The sequence below is a fragment of the Mustela nigripes genome, chromosome 4 (assembly GCF_022355385.1).
Source record: "Mustela nigripes isolate SB6536 chromosome 4, MUSNIG.SB6536, whole genome shotgun sequence".
In the NCBI taxonomy this organism is placed as follows: domain Eukaryota; kingdom Metazoa; phylum Chordata; class Mammalia; order Carnivora; family Mustelidae; genus Mustela; species Mustela nigripes.
In genome coordinates, this window is record NC_081560.1 from 2,276,825 (window position 1) to 2,288,966 (window position 12,142).

Sequence of the window (12,142 nt, forward strand, 5' to 3'; positions counted from 1 at the left end):
GTGGCGATGGTGATGTTGGTGATGGTGATGATGGTGATGATGGTGGTGGCGATGGTGATGTTGGTGATGGTGATGATGGTGATGATGGTGGTGGCGATGGTGATGATGGCAACACAACATGGTGATTTGACGATAGTGATGCTGGTGACAGTGACATCCCGTAAGCAGTCACATTGACCATCAGTGCACTCATTTGCCAGAGTCACAGCAGAACCAAGAGCTTTGACTCAACCCCTTGGCTCCTAAACTCTTTCCACCCACCGCAGGAAGAGTCGGCCGGCGGTCTGCTGAGAGGAAATGCTGGCTTGGCTTCTTGCCCTTTTTGATAAGCTGAAAGTATTGAGCGCAGTAACTCCAAGGCCTCAGACGGACTCACTCTCAAGCTCTTCATTCGGTTTCATCTCCTGAAACACACACAGGATTTGGTCTCGTCTCCAAGAAACTGGCCTGAGCGAGCAAAGCAAGGAGTCCTTAAATCCAACGACCTCGCGATCCACATAAAGAAAAAACCTTGATGGAAATCTGGGTTCCTTTTTCTTGCCTTCCCTACCAAGCCAGCGGGCCCTGGTGTGAGGACAGTCCGCGGAGGCATGTTCAGCCCCCAAAAGGCCCTAATCCCTGTCTGAGGAAGAACAAAATCTTCTTCCACCACTGCCCAGTGGTACTCCTCAGACTGCCAAACCGATCCAGAAGTGCACATGTGCACACCCACATGCGTACACACCTGTCACACACTCACAGCTGCACACAGGTGTCCCCATGCATGCACACGTGTGCACACACGCTCACACACGTATCCGTTCTTCTTGCATGTGCTGTACCTGAGCCCCCAGGCTCCCCAGGAACAGATTGGGAGCGTGAGCACATGCTTACGGCAGGAGGGGGGTCCCCAGACAGAAGGCACAGGAAGTGACACAACCTGAACGTCCGCCTGCCGTGCTGATGAAGACATCTGCAAAGCTTCCAGCAGAGGGACCAAGCCGTGTGTGTCTTTCAGGCATGTTTCCCTTAGAGTAGAATAGAAACTGCCCCAGGACCGAAGCAGCTGATGGCCTGTCCCTCCATCCTTCCTTCCTGCCTCAACCGTCTTGAAGTAAGGCCCCTCCCCACTAGCGGCCACCGAGCACCGTGTCGGGGGAGTTTCCAGTGCGCTGTTCCCTCCGAGAGCGGCCCGACCTCAGACCCAAGAGGAGGCAAGCGCTGGCGGAGGACACGTGGCTGTCCTCCAAAGCTGACAGATGGTCAGACTTCCAAGAAATATTTCAGGCGACCATGTGTCCAGTAGATTCCCCCGGGGATGGGCGTGTTGCCTGGCTCGGAGCGTGGGAAGGAGAGGCAGAGGAGCCCGTGGGCAGAGAAGGGGAGAAGACCAGCTGCGGCGCTAGATGGCCCTCACCCAACAGCAACTTTGTTGTTAGAGGACTTTGGGCGTCACACTCAGTCTTTCGTGGCCTCAGTCTGCTCATCTGCAGCATGGGACCATTTGCAATATGTGCCTCACAGGGTTGTTGTGATGATTAAATGAAATAACGCAGGGAAATGTGTTGCAGGGAAATCGGCACAGGAAAGGGAAAGCCCACGAGCCTCTCCCACCGTCATTCCGTGTTTTCACCATGCTCAGGACAGCTTTGGACCCTGCCCATCCGCCCATCTGGTCTTCTCTGTCCCAGGAAGGGGGGAATCGTATAGATGGGAGATTTTAAAAATTTCATTCCACAGCTGAACCGAACTAAGTTCTGACAGGAAGACAGTGGAGGAGTAGGAGGGTGTGAGCCGGCCGGCGCGGGGCGGCAGCTGCACCGCCAGCGGGTAGAGGAGCCGACGGGCTCAGTCCCTCTGAGGCGCGCTCAGGGCAGCTGGCCTGAGAGGCTTGGCCACTCCCAGCCAGGGGAGGAGGACCACGGTTTCCTCATCTATGAAGAGGAGCGCGGTGCCTGCCGCAGATCTGAAGCTTGAGAAGACCAGGACGCGATCGGTGTGCGGCTAACGGGGCTCTGACTCTCAGACAGGCGCGACCCTCAGGACCGCGGTGAGGCAGGAGTGGGCCTGCGCACGTGACTGCCCTGGTCGGCTTCTCAAAAGCGGTCGGCATATTTGTTTCACACTAAATGATCCCTGTGTTAGGAAAGCCGTATAAAATTCAGGCGGTCCAGTGATTTCAGAGAAACAAATTATTGGGGCATAAGTATGTCCCATGCAACCTTTGGGGCACACTTAGAGTAAAAATTTTGTATTGGGTATCTGAAACTTGAGTTTAAGTGACTCTCCTGTATTCTGACTTACTAAATATGGTGATACTGTGTGAAACTAGCAGTCTGTGGCAGAAAGGTACCCTGTAAAGCAGGGCCCGGAGGAAACCAGAGGTCAGCAGTAAGGACTTTTAATGGAAATGATGACCAAGATTCGTTCTGATCCTCAAGACCAGAAGAGCGTGCGGTAGGCACCGTGCTTCCAGAACACGATCATGTGAACCGTGTGCATCCGCTCCAGAGACTGAACGCAAATCTTCCTGAACACATGCGAGGATTCTGCCCGAGGGTTGGTCCTAGTGATATTCTCACAACAGCGTAGAAGCGCCACAGCTGAGTTGTCCAACACCAGGAGGCAGAGCAGGGAGGGATGGTGAGCCACGCCTCCGGTTCTAAGACGGGGCGAGGTGGGGAGCCGGTTCGAAGCAGACCATCGGGAGTGACCCAGCTGTGTGCGGAGACACACACTTGACAAAGCGTCTACAGAAGGAGCAGATCGGATGTCCGAGCGACTTCCTGGGCACCAGCCACTACAAGCGCACTTGGTTTTCTCTTTTCTCACCGCAGAGTTTCTGAACCCTGCAGAGGGCATTGCAGAACCTGGCGATGGCATGACCCTATTCTCAACCCACACCGTCGCCTCGCCTACCTCCACGTCCTTCTCCTCCTGCAGTGATGCTGAAACCGGCTGCCTCCTACAGCAGATGCCCCCTCTTGTTCCCACCACGTCTCTGTTCCACTTCCAAGGGGGACACGCCATCACTGAGTCGAGAAACACGACAGCAAATACCGATGAGGTACTGCATGGTGACTCACATAACATAATAAAAAAACAGAAGGCTGCTTCCCGAAGGTAATGCCTGTGAAAATATATCTGAGTTCGCGAATCATTTTGTAGGGAAAACACGGGTGGGCCAGCAGGTCCCAGCCGCTGAACTAGATGCGTTCCTGCACACGGCCTGCTTTACTCTGCGCTGTCACGCCAACGAGCCCTAAGCTTCTAGAAGGTAAAGACCACGTCTCTTTTGTCCATTCGTTCGCTCATGCATGAGACAGATGGTTTCTGAGCCTCTGCTGCATACCCCTGAGGCTCAGCCGTGGGAGAAGCAGGGATAACTCCAACACGGTGGCTGTTGTCAGGACAGCCATGGTTCCGCGGGGACAACTATCAGACAGGGCCGCAGAGGTCGGAACTGTCAAGGTAAAGACTCCGGCATACCTGAGCACACGGGAGGCAGCCTCGGGCTCTGCGCCTTCATTTTACTCCTTTACTTAGTCTTCCTTTATTAAGTGTTTTGTGAAAGCAGGAGCTAAGTTCCAGGGGGTGACCATGGGACCGTTGAGCCAAGAAGCAGCATTTGAGCAAAGGTGAGCTAAGAGGTCTGTCCAAGAAATCACTGGAGAAAGAGGGTTCCGGACAGAGAGAACAGCATGTGCAAAAGCCCCGGGGTAAGATTTGGATTTGGCTTATTCACGGGGGAGAAAGATGACCAAAAGGGTAGGAGCAGATGAAGCAAATCCAAGAGTGAAACCAGGTCGTCTGGAGAGAGAAGGAGAGAGTAACCAGCTTAGGTTAGCCCTGGAGTTAATGTGCGCCTGTGTCTTGACTGTTCAAGTACATGATGTCTAATGTAACCGAACCCACTTACGGGGCAGACGAGGAAATCAAAGCCTAGAGAGGTTGAGATACCCCAAGATCGCACAAGCCCCCACCTGGGTTGCCCAAATCTCCTACTCCCGTTACCCCTTCTCACCCCACCTGCCACACAAGGCCCTTCCCTGACCTGCTGCTCACCGACAGTCCCTCATCGGCCGGCCCACGGGTGCTGCTCCTCAGCCGAGAAGGAGCAGACCCAGACCCCTGATCCCACCTGGAGGTCATCCGGGATCCGGGAACCACTCCTGACCACACACGCCTGCTTTCGATCTGTTTCAGCGCAAGGCGAGATTACAGGCCATCGTGATCGTGCCACTGAAGGAAGCAATAATAATTTTAAAAATCCAAAAGGTCAAATTTCCACAAATTAATTAGGTAATTTGTTTCTTCAAGAGGCCCCGTCATGAATTAGCCATTAAGTAACTATCTGATGCATTTAATACTCTCGTGCAGACTCAAGCTGAAACGGCAAATTAATGATAATTATACATAAACACGCGACAATCCATAGCGCTCCCATTCCCGGGGTCCGACGTCATCTTCGGGCTGCGCTGAGGTGAGCTCAGTCACAGGAGACTTGCACCCATTTTCCTGATGGTAAAACTGAGAAAAGAAGCAAGAAATGTTTAGGAGAGAAACACGCGTTTTGGATTACTGATGATTACCCATCATCCCCAAGTATTTTGTGGCTTCTCTAAAAACACTCACACCCTTACGTGCGCCAGAATGAGTGACAACTGGGACAAGTGAGATCTGTCCCTCGTGGGGTCCACAGCCCAGGGTCTCGATTCCCAGTGGCCATTCCTCTCGGTTTACTTGGTCTGTAGAAAGTGAGGCTGTTCGGACTGGAACACAGCTCTGGGAGTGGCCCCGCCACTCGGAAGCAGAAAGAAATTCAGGGATATTACAGAGAGCGAGGGTGGAAGTGATTTTTTAAACCAACCGGAAACGTTTCATGAGATGCGGGGGGGAAAGTTTATTCTGCATTATCTCCCGTTGATTTAAGGTGTCGAGAATTTTTTTTCATAAGGTAAAGCTACATTCTGAAGAATTCGATGTTTGCCGTTTTTTCAAATTAATTTAGATTTCCAGGACCATCTTCTCAGGGTCGCCCATGGATGTGGAGTCAGTGGAACGTGCTTTGACCCCTGGCGCTCCTCCGCTGGTGTGGCTTTCGGTGAATGACCTAATATTTTCAGACTGTTCCTCGACCTACGAAATGGGGTCATGGTGGGCACGGGCAGCGGGGCGATGAACAGAACACACACAGGCCCTCAAGACGTGCCCCCGAGCTCCCGGTTAAATTCATCTCCAAGGAGCGCAGGGACTGGTTCTGACGCCCTTGGGTACCAGCCTGCCCCATGAGCCTCGTCTCCGAATACGAGGAGTACAGGTGCTCACCCGTGGGTCTCACAGGCGGGCCCCGCTCCCACGGTCCAGACGCACTTGTCGAAGGGGAAGAGGCAGCAGCTTCTGGGGGGAGAGTCACGCCCGGTTTCCTGTCAGAGCTCAACCGGCGCAGTAGCCCTGGGGACAGAGGTCAGAGAACCATCGGCCGGGCGCTGTGTCCCTTCCCCGTATGCCCATGAGAACGTGAAATCTCTCTTCTACCTTCGGCTCCCGCGGAACGAGAAGACACCCCGTGGAAACGGCGGCGAGCCCTGCGTTTCCTGGGAACCAGAGCAAAGCGTGGGTGCCCACGCGGTCATTTAATCACTGCAGGTTGTGGTTTTTAATCCATTAAATGGGGAAATTCACGGAACGGCTGCAAAGGATTAATGAGATAATATTTGTGAAGTGATTGGAGATAATCCAACGAAAAGCACATATAAATACCGAGTATTACTATTAAGTCTCTGAGGAATAATAAAATGCGTAATGACATGCCCGTGGTAATCTATACTTAATTGTGTAATTGTCTGCTCCCCAGAAGGTGTGCACACGCACCGACGAGTGAATTGCATCGTGCGGCGTTCATTTCATGAGGTCACTGGTCATTAAAGTTTAATCATGTCCCATTAAAAAATAGAGATTTCTGTTTTTACTCTTTCCCAATCGTTGCTAATACGTGCACATGGTCAGGTATGAAGCTGTATCGATTTTTTCAGAGAGCGTGAGGCTTCCTAGGAGGCCTGCGCAGCCCTCTCCCCCAGCCTAGCCCCTGCGAGCACCCGCCGGAGCCCAGGAGGCATGTCCGGTCTTCAGGGGCTCCGCCCCCACTGGGCAGGGGTGACGAACGCAGGAGGGACACGGGGTGCTGTGAGACAGGGCGCGATTACCGGCCAAACTGCCTCTCGGGATCTCTGGGAGTCGGGTCCAGGGAAACTGCCGACGTGGCCTAGTGAGGTCAGAGACTTAATCTCGGCTCCCGGACGCCCAGGACCGTCCCCCGGCGTGTGCACAGTGAGCAGCGCGTGACCGGTTCTGAGCAAACAAGCTGGTGAATGAAGGAATGAGGCCCCAGGGGACCCAAACCATGTCACGGAAGAGAGGGCGCTCCAGCGACCCTAGAAGGAGGGGCGGGGATGACAGCCCCCTCCCCGACAACGCCAGCGGGTGCGGTGAAGCCCCCGGGACCGCCGTGGGCTGGTCCAGATTCAGGGAATGGTGCGGCCGCCCATAAGACGGAGCTGGGGACGTGCAGGCCGAGGCTGGGCTTCTCTGTGACTCTTGTGAAAGTCTTTCTCTCCCAATTTCAGACCCAAGACAAACCAAAATGGTACAGAGACCCCATCATGCCCCGTTGGCCGCCAGCGGCGCCGACACACGCAGGGACAAGCTACGGGGCCCAGGAGCTCCGAGTGCTTCGGAGCGGAGCCCCGTGGGCGAGCGCGGCTTCGAGCCGGCAGCGGCCGGAGAACCACGAATCCCAGGGACCAGGCAGCCCAGAGCGAGGACAGCCTGAAGGCAGCAAACAGGTGGTCGGATTCCGAGCTTTCTGCAGGGTCTCTGGGTGCCACGCCCCCTAGGGTGCTGCCAGACCCAGCGGGGAACAGGGCCGAAGAGCTGGGCATCGCCGCCCGTCCCCAACCCCCAGCAGACCTTAGGCGAGCCACAGACCAGGTCCGGTCCCGGTTTCCTGGGGTCTGCACGGGCACGAGAACACTGCTGTGTCTCCTCCCTGCCCTGCCGCAGCACACGGCTCACGTTTATGGAGAGTCAGGACAAGCCCCAGGCACGAGCTGTCACAGAATTAAAGAATGATTTCAAGAGGGCGTCCAGGGGCTGTGGGGCTGGCCAGACCCAGACAGATCACGTAAATTCTCCAGGCTTCTGTGCCATTGGCCACAAGACGGGACCGTTGGCCCAGGGTAGCGGCCCCCATCCCAGTCCGTGAATTGGATGCCTCTGTGTCGCCAGAGCCTCTTGGTGGAACTCTGAGGCAGGTGTGCCGGGCCCGGACCCAGGAGGCGTGGTCCCTGTCGCTGACACAGCCAGCCAGGCCACAGGACACCGGCCAGAAGTTTCCAGAGGTCCCTCCCGCTCTGCAGCCCAGAGTCTACACGGTGGCACGTGGGAGGCTGAGTGGAGAGCTCTGTGGGGGGAGGGGTCCCGGGCTCCCAGCCCCTAACCACCGCCGCCCTACCTCGCCCCAGCCCCGGGGCTATCAGGCTATCCGCGGGCCTCCTCCCCGCGGAGCTGGGCGTCGGAGAGACCGGACCCACTCTGCTTGCGCCAACGTCCCCACCGGGAGGGCAGGCCCCGCCTGGTGCAGGGGCAAAGCCACTCCAAACTTCAGAAAGCAGCGTCTGGTCGTTGACCCGTCGTCTAGCGAACACGAATGTGCCTGGTTACCCAGTAACTAAGACGTCCGCTCCACAAAACTCCCACTGTCAGGTTAGGCCCTTGACTGTCTTTGTCCACTTTCGTTGGAGCTCCCAGGGGAATGATGAGAGCCAAGACCTGATTCTGCTTTCCGGAAGGACGCCGATCTCCAGCTCTCCCCAGCTCTCCCGCAGCTTGCCCCGTTGCTCGGTCGACACTGCTGCAGATCTACTGTGTGCGGGCAGAGTCAGATACGAGTCCAGAACCTTCGGGAACTCCCTAGGCGGACACTTCGAATGATAGGACGAAAGACTCTCTGATGACGACGGCGTCCTGGACAGCAGAGAGCACGGCTCTCTCTTCACACCCACGGACACAGGACCAGACGAGGGTCCTCCCCCCAAAACTCTCCCCTGACATGTGGAACCCTTGGCTTCACCCCAGTGATTGGGTTTCCCTGTGGCCTCTCGGCCCAGGACGAGTGACACGTCTGTCACTGCAGCTGGACTCCTGCCTTCTCTCCAGAAGAACGTCACCAAACACCCACAGCGCGCCCTTCGCAGGATCAGGAGGGAGGAGAGGAGGTCCACGGTCGTAGCTGGAGCGCCGAGGGCCACAACACGGCCGGGCCCAGGGGTCTGCCGCTGGGACGGTGACTTTCACCGAGACACTCACCCAGCCGCGAGGGGCCTGCTGCCTTCCTCCTGCATTTCCTTTTGAACAATTAGATCTATGACGTTAACAAATATGGTAATGATGTTAATTATCAATTAGCAAGTGACACTCATCATCAATTTATTAACTAATTGACCTGTGCGGGTGACAGTTCAATGGTGTCTTGAAGGTCTGTTTGGAGAGTCCAACCTACTAAATTAAGGCAGTCCAGGAGCTTCATCTGGTGCCGCAGACCCCAGGGCCCCAGGCAGGGGGCACGGCCCGTGGCTGAGATGTCTTCCCGCTGCGTGGTCCACTCCGAAACCCAGGTAGGCAGGACTCCCCACACAGAGGCCATCCCCATGTGAACTGCTGGCTTTGCGGGGGAACGCAGTGGACCAGAACGTGAAGGGGTCAGCGTGTGGGGACGCGCCATGTTCCGGTTACTTGCGGGGTCAGCAGCTGGCGTCCCTCTCCATCACCCACGTGCGCTCGTCCGCGTAGGCGAGGCCCTGTGGACAGACTCAGCTCACAACGGGGCAAGAGTCAGGGGAGCTTCTTCCTGCCCCGATGGCAGAAGTGACTCCGGGACTCGGCGGGTGCCTCTGCCGTCCTCTGCGGACTCGTCCCCGAGCACACCCATCGGAGGAAGGGGAACGCCCACTACTGCTCACATCAGTTGTGTCCGTCTCCTGTCGGCTGGGACCCCGCGGTGGGGCCACGGCTGTGACATGCAGACCCACAACGCACCCAGGCCGGGGGCACACCCAAGCTGCGGGGACCGGCCGGAGCCCCTGCAGATGGAGGGTCTTTGCCCACAGGGCCACGCCCCTGCCTTCGGAGACACCTCCATCCCGGCCGTGGGAATACCCCGTCGCTCGGGACCGAAGTGCGGCTGGAGTTGTGAGGGACACGCGGCACACCTGACTCTCGGGGAGCCTCTGACCGGTCTTTCTCTGCTTGCATGGCGATCGCCCAGCCCCTGAGTCGCGGCTCCGTGCCGTCGGGTCATGAATCAGGTGTCTTCCGCTTGCCAGCCTCTGGTTCCTCATCAGCAAAAGGGCGGTGTCATCCCTTCAAGGGCGGAGCACCAGCTGGGAGAAGCCCCTGCCGCTGTGGCCAGTCTTTCCCTCTAGACAGGTGACTGGGGGTCTGCTGACAGCCAGAGAAGACCCCGCTGCTGTGGCCAGTCTCCCCCTCTAGACAGGTGACTGTGGGGTCTGCTGAGAGCCGGAGAAGCCTCTTTCACGGATCTTCTAACCCCTTCTTCGAAACTCACCACCTGAGACACCCTAAATTTAAAAACCTTTCTTAAGGCGGCCCGAGGCCCCAGCCAGAGTGGGAGTCACCGCCCCAGCTTTCCTGCCCTCCGGGTCCCCTTCCTACAGAGACCGTGACTTCTAGAAGGTAACGGCTGAGGATGTGCTGGCCGGGAAGATCCAGAAGTAAAACCTCGGCCTGGAAGAAGGCTGAGGAGGGCAGCCCTGGCTGTGAACGTGGGCAGAGGACGTGGGGCGGGGGAAGCCGTGGCTACCTCCGTCCCCGCCTCCCCCTGGCACCCCCAAACACACCTGTCTCCCATGTCAGGCTGGGGGCCCGGCGCCTCTGTCCCCCGCCCTAGCCCTCGCGGACTTTGGTGGCGCTCCTGCCTGGGGCAGTTTCTGTGCCTGCTGGACGTGGAGGGGTGTGCGTTCCCCAGCTCAGAACTCTGACCTCTCTGTCCACAGGGCAGGCGGCACCCCAACTTCTAGGTAAGAAGGGTGAGGCACACAGAACCAGGGTGACTTCCCCGGGAGGACCAGCCAGCAGCCCCAGCAGGATGGGGACCCAGGGGTCTGAGCTCAGTTAGGTCCCCTCGGGCTGCCCTACACCCCCTCCCCTTCTCAAGCCCAGGCAACACAAGTGGCCTGACCGAGCAAGTCCTGCGGTCACCCCCGCCGCTCGAAACTGCAAAGAGCACGGAAATGCCGCAAGGGTGGCCCCGAAAAGGCCACTCGTTTGTGGCCTGGGAGCTGAAGCAGGAACGTCGAGTCCGCTTCCCTGACCTCAGCTGGAAGCCTGCTTGTCAGGGGCCCCGGATTCTCCCCGTTCTGTGCACCTGTGCACGGCCACAGACGCACCCCAGTACTTGGAGTGACTACGCAGGTGCATTTACAAATGGGGGGGTGCTCTCAGCAGGGGGCGGGGAGGGGCTGGCCTGAGAGGGGCCTGGAAGAGAAGAGGACGGGCTGTGCGGGCGGGAGCCCCTCGCGGCGGGTAAGCAGGGGTGGAGCGGGGGGGGGGGGGGGGCCCATGGGACCGGGTCCTCCAGGCCAGACTCCCAGCAGAGCCCTGTGGCCCCATCCCTGGGTAGCTTTGCCCCCGCGTCCCCGAACAGTTCCATGCTTGTTCAGCTCTACCCACTTCTCAGGCACCTCGTCCCCGACCCTGTCTGCGAGGGCCGGGCACCCGGGGCCAGGGACTCAGAACGGCCCCGGCCAGGTGTCAAGCCAAGTCCTAAGGAAACGGGCCTCCGTGCCCCCTAAGCCCACCAGGAGGCAACACGCGGCTCACCAAGACCCGGCTCAGAGTGGCCGTCGGCCAGAAGCCAGGGCTTGGGACACAGCCACACGGGGCCTCCCAGCCGGGGGTGCCGTCCCCCTCTAGACCCCGCAGGGCAGCTCCATAAAACTCGCGTCCCTGCCGCTCTGTCCACTTCTGCACCCGCTGACCTGCACTCCCTTGTTCCGTCCTCAGAAGGTCAGCCCGCACAGCAGGCAGGTGTCGTCAGGACGCTGAGTCCCAGAGAAGGCGGGCAACTGTCTACCTTCGTCTTGTTGGAGCGGCGCTTGGGGACCATCCCATAAACCACGTCAGCCGTGGCCCAGCCCCCGGGCAGAATGCCAGCTGGCCTGTGGACCCACGGACCATCCTAATGGCTCGTAGCGCAGGGCTCTGCTCGCACGTGTCCCCTTGGGGTCTGGAAGCCTTGCCCACAGAGTCTGCAAAGTTGCCTGGCAGGTGTCTTCCTAGCAGAATAGCTGAGGCCCAGGGCCATTCCCAAGGTCACCCAGGGAATCGTGACATAGCAGAGACCGGCACTGTGGACCCTCCATGGTAGTCCCCAAACCAGCGTCCCACTCCCCACCCCCACCGGAGCCGGCAAGACGAGCCTCAGGAAGCAGCTCAGGCTACTGGGCTTACGGGACCTCGAGGGGCAGCAGAGGAGCCTGAGCTCAGGGGTCTCCGCTGGCCCCCAAGTCAGCCAGATGTCTGGGGAAGGGCCAGGAATCCGAGGGAGGAGCGTGTTCTCCCCTGCTGGCCGTCTCCCCTACCCCCCACCCTTTGCTCGAAACCTCTCCGGCTCCAGTGAGAACGAGCGGGTAGAACACCTTCGGAAAACTGACTGGGTGAGGATAAGGAGCTAATGTTTTTTTCAAAATTTGAGAGGAGCAGAGTAGACAGAGAAAACGTGCTCTGAGCACACTTCCTGCACTCAAGGTCAAAGCCAGAATCGGTCATTAAAGAGCGTATTAATCTTGGTGCTGCTGCTGACATCTGTGGTCCACGGGGCGGCTGCGGAGCTGTAACTGTACGATCCGGTGCTGCAGGAGCAGGACGGGAAGGTGCGGCCGTTCCTGGATCCGCCCCACGCCGGTTCCGGGTATTATGACCGACCGAATCCCGCGTGGAGGGCGTGCTCAGGACCACCGCACCTGGGACACAGGGGACCCTCACAAGTAGTCCGTGAGTGGACCGGGGGGTCCGTCAACCCATCAGACCCCCTTCCCTCATTCTGTTGGACACGAGGGGCTTTCTGACCAAGCCTCGGTGCCGG